This window comes from Homarus americanus, unplaced genomic scaffold (assembly GCF_018991925.1).
Source record: "Homarus americanus isolate GMGI-L3 unplaced genomic scaffold, GMGI_Hamer_2.0 scaffold11150, whole genome shotgun sequence".
NCBI lineage: Eukaryota > Metazoa > Arthropoda > Malacostraca > Decapoda > Nephropidae > Homarus > Homarus americanus.
The window spans coordinates 750,501-763,392 of NW_024720555.1; the positions used below are offsets into that span (position 1 = coordinate 750,501).

At 51.9% G+C, this 12,892-nt stretch overlaps 2 long non-coding RNA genes across 2 annotated transcripts; both read left to right on the forward strand.

Annotated features, from left to right (window-relative positions):
• Positions 1-4,225: 4,225 nt before the first annotated feature.
• LOC121860576 lies at positions 4,226-11,129 on the forward strand. The gene is made up of 3 exons (XR_006087891.1): positions 4,226-4,396; positions 4,533-5,024; positions 11,088-11,129. It is a non-coding gene; the product is annotated as an uncharacterized LOC121860576 (long non-coding RNA).
• LOC121860577 lies at positions 5,937-6,680 on the forward strand. Its single transcript, XR_006087892.1, has 3 exons — positions 5,937-6,127; positions 6,516-6,634; positions 6,667-6,680. It is a non-coding gene; the product is annotated as an uncharacterized LOC121860577 (long non-coding RNA).
• Positions 11,130-12,892: the final 1,763 nt, after the last annotated feature.

The following is a 12,892-nucleotide window of genomic DNA, read 5'->3' on the forward strand; positions in this document are numbered from 1 at the left end:
TCACTACTACCACCACCACTGCCACTACTATCACTACTACCACCACCACCACGACCATCACTACTACCACCACCACCACCATCACCACCACTACCATCAACACCACTATTACTACCATCACCACTGTCACTACTATCACTACCACGACCATCACTATTACCGCCACCATTACTATCACTACTACCACCACCACCATCACCACCACTACCATCAACACCACTATTACTACCACCACCACTGCCACTACTACTACTACTACTACTCCCACCACCACCACACCATCACCACTTGCCTCCTTCTGCACCTCGCTACTGGACGACCTCCCATTGGTGACGACCTATCATGAATGTTGTGACGACCAACCATGAGTATTGTGACGGCAGGACCAGACCAAGTTCCTCGTGCGGGGAGATGGACGACGCCGGCCGCCCCTCCTCACCTGCCGGAACTAATTACCTCCTTGGCCTGGCCGGACAGGTGCGCCCCTCCCTACCATCCACTCATTCTCCTGCTTTCCTCCTTCCCCACCATGGTGGTGGTAGAGTCATGAATTATGAGGTGAAAGAAGATTATTAGGGGTTGAAGAAAAAGTGGTGAAACTGAAATACAGTAGGAGTAGAAAGAATCTCTCTCTCTCCTCTCTCTCTCTCTCTCTCTCTCTCTCTCTCTCTCTCTCTCTCCCGTTACTTATTTTCCCTTCCCTTTCTCTTACTTTCACCCCGAGACGCCACCAGCACCAACAGGCTGCGACAATCATGTTCATAAACTCTCAAATATGTAGCGTGTGTGTGTGTGTGTGTGTGTGTGTGTGTGTGTGTGTGTGTGTGTGTGTGTGTGTGTGTGTGAGGGGTAAATAGGGCCTTGGTGACCAACCACCTTCAGTGAGGCAGACATATGCGTCACCAGCCAGGAGGAAAAATTAACTCTAAAACCTTTTGGGGAGGGAGGAGCGTGGGGGGGGCGGGGGGGCGTGGGGGAGGGAGGGAGGCGTGGGGAGGGAGGGGAGTGGAGGAAGGAGGGAGCGTGAGGGAAGGAGGAGGGACGATGTAGCAGATAATTAAAAGGGAAGGATTTGAGAGGTACCACACACACACACACACACACACACAGGTGACGGACAGGTGGGCCAGGTGACACAGGTGGGCCAGGTGACACAGGTGGGCCGGGAGGACAGATAGGCCAGGTGACACAGGCCAGGTGACACAGGGGCCGAGTGACAGATAGGCCAGGTGACACAGGTGGGCCAGGTGACACAGGTGGGCCGAGTGACAGATAGGCCAGGTACACAGGTGGGCCAGGTACACCGTGGTTCACTGTGCAACACAAGAGAGGCTCAACTGCTGATGACAAGACGATAACAAACCAGTCTTACATCCTGGCCACACCCCCCTCTACCCCTGGCCCATGACGCTGGCCACACCCCTCTCTCCGCCCTGTGTCATGACGTGCTGGCCACACCCCTCTCTACCCTGGGCCATGACGTGCTGGCCAACCTCTCTCTACCTGCCTTGTCATGACGCTGGCCACACCCCCTCTACCCCTGGCCCATGACGTGCTGGCCACACCCCTCTCTTACCTGCCCTGTGTCATGACGTGCTGGCCACACCCTCTACCCCTTGGGCCATGACGCTGGCCACACCCCTCTCTTACCTGCCTTGTGTCATGACGTGCTGGCCACACCCCTCTCCCCCTGGCCCATGACGTGCTGGCCACCCCTCTTACCTGTCTGTGTCATGACGTGCTGGCCACACCCTCTTCCCTTTGGGCCATGACGTGCTGGCCACACCCCTCTCTTACCTGCCTTGTGTCATGACGTGCTGGCCACACCCCTCTTACCTCCCTGGCCCATGACGTGCTGGCCACACCCCTCTTACCTGCCCTGTGTCATGACGCTGGCCACACCCCCTCTTACCCCCTGGGCCATGACGTGCTGGCCACACCCTCTCTTACCTGCCTTGTGTCATGACGTGCTGGCCACACCCCCTTCTTTCCTCCTGGGCCATGACTTGCCCAAACACTCTCCCCGGCCCATGACTTGCTGGCCACACACCACCCCCCTAGGCCCATGACTTGCTGCACACCCCCTAGGCCCAAGACTTGCTGGCCACACACACCACTCCCCTAGGCCCATGACTTTCTGGCCACACCTGTAGTTTTCATTGATTCTTACCTTACCAGTTGTATGGCCGCTTCACCTAGATACGCGAGAGATAACACGTGATAAAGCTGCGGTGGTGACACGTGATAAAGCTGCGGTGGTGACACGTGATAAAGCTGCGATAGTGACACGTGATAAAGCTGCGGTAGTGACACGTGATAAAGCTGCGGTAGTGACACGATAAAGCTGCGATAGTGACACGATAAAGCTGCGATAGTGACACGATAAAGCTGCGGTGCGATAAAGCTGCGATAGTGACACGTGATAAAGCTGCGGTAGCGACACGATAAAGCTGCGGTAGTGACACGTGATAAAGCTGCGGTAGTGACACGTGATAAAGCTGCGGTAGTGACACGTGATAAAGCTGCGGTAGTGATACGTGATTGCTGCAGTGACACGTGATAAAGCTGCGGTAGTGACATGTGATAAAGCTGCGGTAGCGACACGTGATAAAGCTGCGGTGGTGACACGATAAAGCTGCGGTAGTGACACGTGATAAAGCTGCGGTAGCGACACGTGATAAAGCTGCGGTAGTGACACGTGATAAAGCTGCGGTAGTGACACGTGATAAAGCTGCGGTAGCGACGACTGATTAGCGTGTGAGGCGAGGTATCTGAGGGCTCCATGGCCACAACGAGTCGGGTGCACGTAGGAATTCTTCTCTCAGATAGTCAGTCAGTTAGGAATGGCCCCGGAAGGTAATAAAAATGATTAGGGTCTCATCACGATTAGGAACCCATGCTTAGTTCACCTGATTATTAAACAACCTAACCTAACCCAACCCAACCCGATGGAACGACCCACCCACACGAGTGGTTCCTGCCTTTCCCTCTTCCCATTCCCTCCCTCCTTCCCATTCCCTCCTTCCTTCCCTCTCCTCCCTTCCTTCCCTCTCCCTCCCTTCCTTCCCTCTCCTCCTTCCTTCCTCCCCTCCCCTCCCCCCTCACGCCAGGTGTTGGCGCCAGACTCGTGTAGGTGCCAAACAGGTGTTGAGTTATCACAGCTCTAATCCACCAGCAACATCTGTGTCTCCCACAGGTGTTTGATGGATGAGAAAGACAGGTGCACATGTTGTGATAACAGGTGTAGTACCCCCCTGTCCCACCACACACCTGGGGCCTAGGGCAGGTGTGGAGGATCTCATACCTGTTATCACCCTTGCTGGGTTTGTAACAGGGTGAGACAGGTGTGAGAACGTGTAGCCGTTTTGACACCTTTTGTGCAATATGTTGAGCAGTGTGCAACTTGCTGAGCTGACGTGTGCAACCTGAAATAAAAAGAATTATGATCACCACCACCACCACCACTACCACCACCACCACTACCACCACCACCACCACCACCACCACCACCACACCACCACCACCCACCACCACCACCACCACCACTACCACCACCACCACCACCACCACCACCACCACACCACCACCACCACCCACTACCACCACCACCACTACCACCACCACCACCACCACCACCACCACTACCACCACCACCACTACCACCACCCACCACCACCACCACCACCACCACCCACCACCACCACCACCACCACCACCACCACCACCACCATAACTACCAGCCATCGTCATCATTATCAACCACTACCACAACTTATACTACCAACAACTATTCTTGTAACTGTGTAATAATAATAAACGGTTTTTTAATAGAGTTGCAGCCGGTAGCTCAAAATATACAGACTTACATGTGATTTAAACATAATGATATACGTTCAATACATTTACAGGGCTGTACAGTGTGTGTGTGTGTTCTGTCAGTCGCTCGGTCAGGACGGGTCATTATAAATGGAAGGGGTGACTATTGAGAGAGTGAGGGAGTTTGTGGTGTGAGAAGGATGTGGGAATGAAAAGAAAAACAAACGAACAGGAGAGAGTAAATTATCAAATAACCATAAAAGAAAAAGTCAGGGGGGTGTGAGGGTGGTAACCATGGTAACGTGGCGATGGTGGAGGCGGGCAGAGCGTCGCGGTAAACTATGTCAACGGGTCTGGCGCCTGACACCTCCCTGCCTGCCTGCCGCCGCGCCGCTGCCACAGGTAAACAACTCAGGCTTCTGCTGGTTGTGACGCCATCATCCTCTCCCGCACCCAACACCGAGCCACACTACACCTCCTCGTTATACATGGACACAATTATCCCTCTAATCGTGTTTTTATCGTTGTAAATATTGAGGGGATGAGACCAGGGCCATATTGGTGTTGCAGTTTGAGATAAGTGCGTTGTATCGCTTTAGATATCAACAAGTGGAGGTGGTGTGTGTGTGTGTGTCTCTCCTCTACCACACCACACTACACCCGTTGCCACCACGTATTGCTGTTATCATTCTAAACAATATTATCTTCCTTTCCAGTTGCTATCATTAACTCCCTAACCGCAGATAATGTTGAGATAATAACAGTGTACCAACCGTGTGACTCTTGAACATAACTGACCGCTGTGACCTGAAGGAATTATTACCCAGTTAAAGGGCCGGATAACATGAAAAACAGATCCGGCTGAGACTTTCTTTCCGTAGAGCGACACTGAAGGGGTTACCTTACGTGGTGTTGCTCCGTGTCCCTTGTGAGGGGGACCCGTGTGTGTGTGGTGCAGGGTGGTGATAGTCACACACCCACCACCACCATCATCATCACTACCACCACCGAAGGAAACAAGGATGTGTGTGTAGCCTGAGAGATCTGGAGGCCACACCACCACCACTACTACTACCACAATCTACCACAACTACCAGTACTACCACAACTACCAGTACTACCACCACCATGATTGTGATCAGAAGAGAAGCCCGTCATGTCGGTGTCGTCCATTATCCACGGGTCCCAACAACGATCTTGGACCCCAGGTTGGTACAGCTCCCTACACTACAATACCTACCTCCTACCTCCTCCTACCTCCTCCTACCACCTCCTACCTTCTTCTACCACCTCCTACCACCTCCTACCACCTCCTACCACCTCCTACCACCTCCTACCACCTCCTACCACCTCCACCACCTCCTACCACCTCCACCTCCTCCACCTCCTCCTCCTACCTCATTTTACCTCCTACCACCTCCTACCTCCTTCCTTGCACTCATCCATCTTCCTTCTTTCCTCTTTCTCCTTCCTTTACCATTTTCTTTTATGCTTTCCTTTCTCTCTCTTCCCTTCTTCCTTCCTTCTCCTTTATCCCTTCCTCTCCTCTCTCTCGCCTTGCTCCTCTCTTCTTCCTCTCTTCCTCTCTCTCTCCACTCCTCTCCCTCCACTCCTCTCCACACTCCTCTCCCTCCACCTCTCTCCCTCCACACTCCTCTCCCTCCACACTCCTCTCCTCCACCTCCTCTCCCTCACTCCTCCCTCCCACTCCTCTCCCCTCACCTCCCCTCCCTCCACACTCCTCCCTCCACCTCCTCCCTCCACACTCCTCTCCCTCCACACCTCCCCTCCCTCCCTCCTCTCCTCCACTCCTCTCCTCCACACTCCTCTCCCTCCACACTCCTCTCCCTCCACCTCCTCTCCCTCCACTCCTCCCTCCTCTCCCTCCACACTCCCTCCCTCCACCTCCTCTCCCTCCACACTCCCCCTCCCTCCACCTCCTCTCCCCTCCACCTCCTCTCCTCCACACTCCCCTCCTCCACACTCCTCTCCTCCACTCCCCTCCCTCCACACTCCTCTCCCTCCACTCCTCTCCCTCCACTCTCTCCTCCCACACTCCTCTCCTCCACACTCCCCTCCCTCCACACACTCCCCTCCCTCCCTCCTCCACTCCTCCCTCACACCTCAACATCTGTACTCTGACATATTTAACAGTTAATTGTTTAATCAGATCAGGTACCAGGTCACTCACAGGTAAGGACCAGGTCACTCACAGGTAAGGACCAGGTCCTCACAGGTAAGGACAGGTCACTCACAGGTAAGGACCAGGTCACTCACAGGTAGGACCAGGTCACTCACAGGTAAGGACCAGGTCACTCACGGGTAAGGCAGGTCCTACAGGTGGGACCAGGTCACTCCGGAAGGACCAGGTCACTCACAGGTGGGACCAGGTCACTCTGGGTAGGACCAGGTCACTCACAGGTGGGACCAGGTCACACACAGGTAAGGACCAGGTCACACAGGTAAGGACAGGTCACACACAGGTAGGACCAGGTCACTCACAGGTAGGACCAGGTCACTCATAGTTAGGACCGGTCACACACAGGTAGGACCAGGTCACTCACAGGTAAGGACCAGGTCACTCACGGTAAGGACCAGGTCACTCACAGGTAGGCCAGGTCACACACAGGTAAGGACAGGTCACTCACAGGTGGGACAGGTCACTCACAGGTGAGGACCAGGTCCACAGGTAAGGACAGGTCACTCACAGGTAAGGACCAGGTCACACACAGGTAGGACCAGGTCACTCACAGGTAAGGACCAGGTCACTCACAGGTTAGGACCAGGTCACACACGGTAAGGACCAGGTCACTCACAGGTGGCAGGTCCCAAAGGACCAGGTCACTCCAGGTAAGGACCAGGTCCTAGGGGACCAGGTCACACACAGGTGGACCAGGTCACTCACGGGGTCAGGACCGGTCACACACCTTTATGTTTTGTCTTAGTTGTTTGATGTTTTATCCAGGTGTGCTGACTCTCCTCCTCTTCTTCCTCCTCTTCTTCCTCCTCTTCTTCACCTCGTCTTCTTCCTCCTCTTCTTCCTCCTCTTCTTCCTCCTCTTCTTCCTCTTCTTCACCTCGTCTTCTTCCTTCCTCTTCACCTCCTCTTCCTTCTCCTTCTGCTCCTCCTCTTCACCTCCTCCTCTTCCTTCTCTTTCACCTCCTCTTCCTTCTCCTCTTTCACCTCCTCTTCCTTCTCACCTCCTCCTCTTCCTTCTCCTTCTCTACCTCCTCTTCTTCTCCTTCTTCTCCCCCTCCTTCTCACCTCCTCCTTCTCCTCCTGTCCTTAACCTGCTCTGGTGGTAGGATGCCCTTCCCGCAGGCTGTCCTTCCCAGAGTGGAACCTGCTGCGACACACCTCCCTCCTTCCCTCCTTCCCTCCCTCCCTCATCTCGCTCCGTCTCCTTCCTTCTCTCTTCTTCATCTCCCTCTCCCTCCTTCTCTCTCTCTCTCTCGCTCCTTTCATCCTTCTCCTTCTCTCCTTCCCTCTCCCTCATTATCTCCCTCTCTCCCTCTCTCCATCCATCCTTTACTCCCCACCCTCTTTCTCTCCCCCCCTCCCTCCTCCTTTATCTCCCTCGCTCCTTGCATCCTTCTTCCTCTCTCCTTCCCTCCCTCCCTCCCTCCTCACCTGTTGATCAGCTAGAACCATCATGGGTTGCTCTCCTCCTTAAGGCTGACCTGGTACCTGTTGAAGGAGGACTTGAGCTCCTTCACTCCCTCGATCTTATCCCCCGCGTCTCCCTGGAGGACCAGTGGCAGCTAGGGATGTTGCTAGTCCTTCTGATGACGGTATCCTACGCCCGTATTTGGTGACTGTCTCTCACTCACTTTCTCATCCCTCTCTCTCCCTACCTCTCCCTCACCTTCTCATTCCCCTCTCCCCTCCTCCCTCACTCTCCCTCCTCTCCCTCCCTCTCCCTCCCTCTCCTTCCCTCTCCTTTAACTGGGCTGTTTTCCCCTCAATAATTTAGGTGGTAAATGCTGGCGCCTTGGTATGTTGACCTTCTGTCTCTCACCTGTTGTGTCTCACCTGTTGCCTCTCACCTGTTGTGTCTCACCTGTTGCCTCTCACCTGTTGTGTCTCACCTGTTGCCTCTCACCTGTTGTGTCTCACCTGTTGCCTCTCACCTGTTGTGTCTCAGCTGTTTTTTCTCACCTGTGTTATGTCTCACCTTTTCTCTCACCTGTTACCTCTCCTCACCGCCAGTCTTGTCTCTTCCCCTTTATTCATTTTGCCGACTCTCTCTCTCTCTCTCTCTCTTCCGTGCATGCATGTTTGTGTGTGTGTGTGTGTGTGTAATTATAATAATAATAATAATAATAAACGGTTTATTAATAGAGTTGCAGCCGGTGGCTGAAAATATACAGACTTACATTTGATTTAGACATAATGATATAATATGCGTTGAATACATTTACAGGGCTGTACAGTACATAAATCAGGAGTTGTTTATTATTTTAACAATAGATGGGATGGTGCTGTTCTTATATCTATCGGTGCGGGCTCTTATGGGCTGAATTTTGTTGTAGTGGCGGACTGCGCGAGTTGGGTGGGGGGCTGCCGGTGGCAGGAGGTGGCGATGACGGGGGTGGTGCAGTGATCCACTGCCAAGCCTTTCAGTGCTTGGTGGTGGAGGTCACTGAGGATGGCATTTCAGGGTGGAAGGCGTTGAAGTGTAGCCGGGTATTCTGCGCCGAGCATGATTCTGCAGGCCCTTTTCTGTACCTTCTCTAGCTGACGTTGTTGGGTGGAGTTGAGAGAAGACGACCAGGCTGGTGACGCATACGTTAGTTTAGGAGAATAAAGGCGTTGTAGATGGTCCTCAGCTCTGGCGTGGGTGTCCCAAGTGACCTAAGTCGTCGTAGCATGTAGAGACGATACGAGGCTACCTTGACTGTGTTATTTACATGGGCCTTCCGGTCAAGTTTGTTGTCTATAGTTACACCCAGGAGTTTGGCAGACTGCACCAGCTGGAGAGGATGGGCACCTGTGACTGCTGGGGCTTGCACTGGAGTGGTGGCGGTATTGCTGTGCATGACTTCGGTTTGGTGTGGTTGATGGTGACCTTGTTCTCCGTAGTCCATGCCTGTAGCCTTTCAGGGTGCCTTTGGCGATGAGTAGTCTGGTGCGATGTTGTCACTGAAACCCCCACAGTGCAGTCATCCACGACTTCCACTTGTGAGGAGTGTCCGATAGAGCGTCGTTGATCAGGATGAGGAAGCACAGTGGTCCATCTTGGTCCCTGTGTGTGTGTGTGTGTGTGTGTGTGTCTGTGTCTGTGTGTGTGTGTGTGTGTGTGTGTGTGTGTGTGTGTGTGTGTGTGTGTGTGTGTCCCACCATTCATCATGTCTGACCTGTTTCTGTGGTGAGTTGTCGGTCAACCACGCCTACACTTACACTCGGGCTGTGGGTGGGACAGGGGGCAGGCTGGGGGTAGGACAGCAGGTGGGCTGGGGGTAGGGTAGAGACAGACTGGGGTAGGACGGGGACAGGCTGGGGAGGTAGGACAGGGACAGGCTGGTGGGGCAGGGACGAGGCTGTGGGTGGGACAGGGGCAGGCGGCTGTGGATAGGACATGGAGCAGGCTGTGGGTGGAACATGCAACAGGCTAATTGTGGAACAAGAATGAGACGCAGGCTGGGTGCAGGACAAGAAAATGGAATCAGAAATCAGGTCGACGCAGGCAGGCAGGCAGGAAATGGGTCAGTAAACAGGCACACTTACACAGGTAGGCAGCGCAGTGTGTGTGTGTTTGTGTTTGTGTGTGTGTGTGTGTGTGTGTGTGTGTGTGTGTGTGTGTGTGTGTGTGTGGAGTCAGATCATTGACCTCCACACATACATTGATTAGTGTTGGGACAGAGTGGGAAGCAGCGTAGAGTCAGGCAGTGTTAACCGAGGTGAGACTGTTGTCTGGTGTGGCACTGGTGAGGCAAGGTGAGGCGTGAGATATGGCCAGGTGAGGTGTGAGATAAGGCCAGGTGAGAGGTGAGATAAGGCCAGGTGAGGCGTGAGATAAGGCCAGGTGAGGTGTGAGAATAAGGCCAGGTGAGGGGACAGCATCTTCACTACTCCCCATGTCCCCTGGGTTCCTCACCACCTACCTGAGGGCCGCCTGCCTCTACCTCCACTCGATCTTAGAGATGCTCACACGACACTACCTCCAAGGTGAGTCTTACCTCAGGCTGGCGGCTCACCTGTCCCAGCCTGCCCTCCTCCTCACCTCTCCCCTGCCCTCCTCCTCACCTCTCCCCTGCCCTCCTCCTCAGCCCTCCCCCTGAATGGTAAAGCAGGCAAGCAAGCAGGCAAATTTCCACATCTACTCCTCTACCACCATTCGATTGATCTGCCTGCCTGTATGTCTGTCTACCTACCTACCTGTCTATCTGTCTATATGTCTGTCTATCTATCTACCTGTCTATCTGCCTGCCTGTATGTCTGTTCACCTACCTGTCACTAGAGCATGAAGCGTGAAGACCACTTCCTCACTTGGTGTTTATTGTCGAGGTCAATCGTGATGTTTTTAGCAGGTGTGTGTGTGTGTGTGTGTGTGTGTGTGTGTGTGTGTGTGTGTGTGTGTGTGTGAGAGAGAGGATAGTCACGTGTTGTGGATGTCGCAATGGATGGAAGATTGCACACACACACACACACACACACACACACACACACACACACACACGACCATTTAAGGTCTGGTTATAATTTTCCGATGTTCAGTTATAAAATTTATGTACCCATATCAACCTGTATCTACCTGTATCAACCTGTGTCTACCTGTATCAACCTGTGTCTACCTGTATCAACCTGTATCAACCTGTGTCTCCAGCCTGTATCAACCTGTAGCCTACCTGTATCAACCTGTATCAACCTGTATGTACTTTTCTCCGTGAGGTAGGTTTTACGTTATGTTCAATTGTTGTGTTATTATTATTATTATTATTATTATTATTATTGTTGGTGTTATTATTTTTATTTTATCATGTTATTGTTGTTGTTATAGTTGTTATTGTTGTTGTTATACATTATTGTGATCTTTAAATATAGTTGAAACACACACTACTAATAACTTGTTCATTAATTCCCGTATGTTTACTCTTATCAACAATGCTCAAGTAATTATCAAATGTCAAATTAGTTGAGTGATTTATATAGTGTTATTTTTTGTGATTTATATTGTTTTTTTATGTATATATTAATTGTTTGGTTATTTTGTTTGTTTGTTTGCTTGTTTGTTTGTTTTACACATATTAATTGGATGTTGTTCTTCACAGGTGAGTTTTACGGAGAGGACCACAACAGTGCTATACTCAGGTGAGTTGTTGACTCTTGTTGATGATCACACACACACACACACACACACACACACACACACACACACACACACACACACACACACACACACACACACACACACACACACACACACACACACACACACACACACACACACACATACACTCATTTACATAAGTATATCTTAGTTTTATGACATTATGTTAATTTTATGTCTTTTAAGCATTTAAAAGACATAAAAATTGCTATAAAAAACATAATTAACGGTTTATTGAAAAGTTCTGCAGCCTGAAGACTGAAAATATACATTGGACATAAATGACTTATTACATACATTGGTGGTTTAACAAAAGCCTTCATTAGAGAAAGGTGAAGGAACATACAGATTAATGTAGGTGTGAACAGCAAACTCGTAGTGTAATGCTCCCTCCCAGATGGTGTTAGGAGGAACTCACGGGTAGTAATTCCCTCACAGATGGTGTTATGAGGGCATCACGTGGTGTAGTAATTCCCTCACAGATGGTGTTATGAGGGCATCACGTGGTGTAGTAATTCCCTCACAGATGGTGTTATGAGGGGCATCACGTGGTGTAGTAATTCCCTCCCAGATGGTGTTAGGAGGAACTCACGTGGTGTAGTAATTCCCTCACAGATGGTGTTTTTGTGTGTGGGGGCGGGGTAGTGCGTCGTAATCCAAATAACATATCCTGCACACACACACACACACACACACACACACACACAAGAACATAAGAATGGAGGAAACTGCAGCGGGTCTATTGGCCCATACTGGGCAGTCCCATTTACACCCAACCCCTATTGCTCATATAAACATCCAACCTATGTTTGAAGCTATCCAGCGTGTTCGAGTTAATGATGATATTTGGTAGCTTGTTTCACTCATCCACTACTCCATTTCCAAACCAGTGTTTACCTATCTCGCGCCTAAATCTAAATTTGTCTAATTTAAAACCATTGTTACGAGTTCGCTCCTCGTTGGATTGTTTGAGTACCTTTGTAATGGCTTTGTATAACCCTTGCTTCCATTTATACACTCTATCATACCGCCCCTCGTTTCGTCTCACACACACAGGCCACGTAGAGGTGTGTTGTGAGGCAATGCAGACCTTCCTCGAACTGCTGCTCTTGTTATGGGGGTGGGGGTAATGGTGGTATGGGGATGGGAGGCCTCTCACTGCTACCCTTCACCTCACCTGTTTGGGAACGTGGGAAGCCTTGTGTGTGTTGCTGGTTTAATAGTGGGGAGGTGGGGGGGTTGTACAGGCTCCCGGGGCCCTGGGCTCCCCGAGGGCCCTACAGGCTCCCCAGGGGCCCTACAGGGCTCCTCATGATCCTCACACGCTCCCCGGGGCCCTACAGGCTCCCCGGGGCCCTAAGCTCCCCGGGGCCCTAGTCTAAGGGTTCTGTTATCTAGTGTTGTTGTGGACGTTTTTTCTATTGTTTATTTTAATGTGTGGAGTGTGTTGATGTTATTACACGCACTCTCACGCACGCACTCACGCACGCACTTATGCTCACACGCACGGACGATTCATTACCTTCAGACGCAACAGGTGGCTGTGTTACACTCCACCTCCCTCCCTCACTACTTGCTCTTCAAACCCTCCACCACTGCACTCACTCCCACACCACCACCCTCTCACCACCACCACTGCACTCACTCCCACACCACCACCCTCTCACCTCCACCACTGCACTCCTCCCCCACCACCCTCTCACCACCACCACTGCACTCACTCCCCACACCACCACCCTCTCCCCC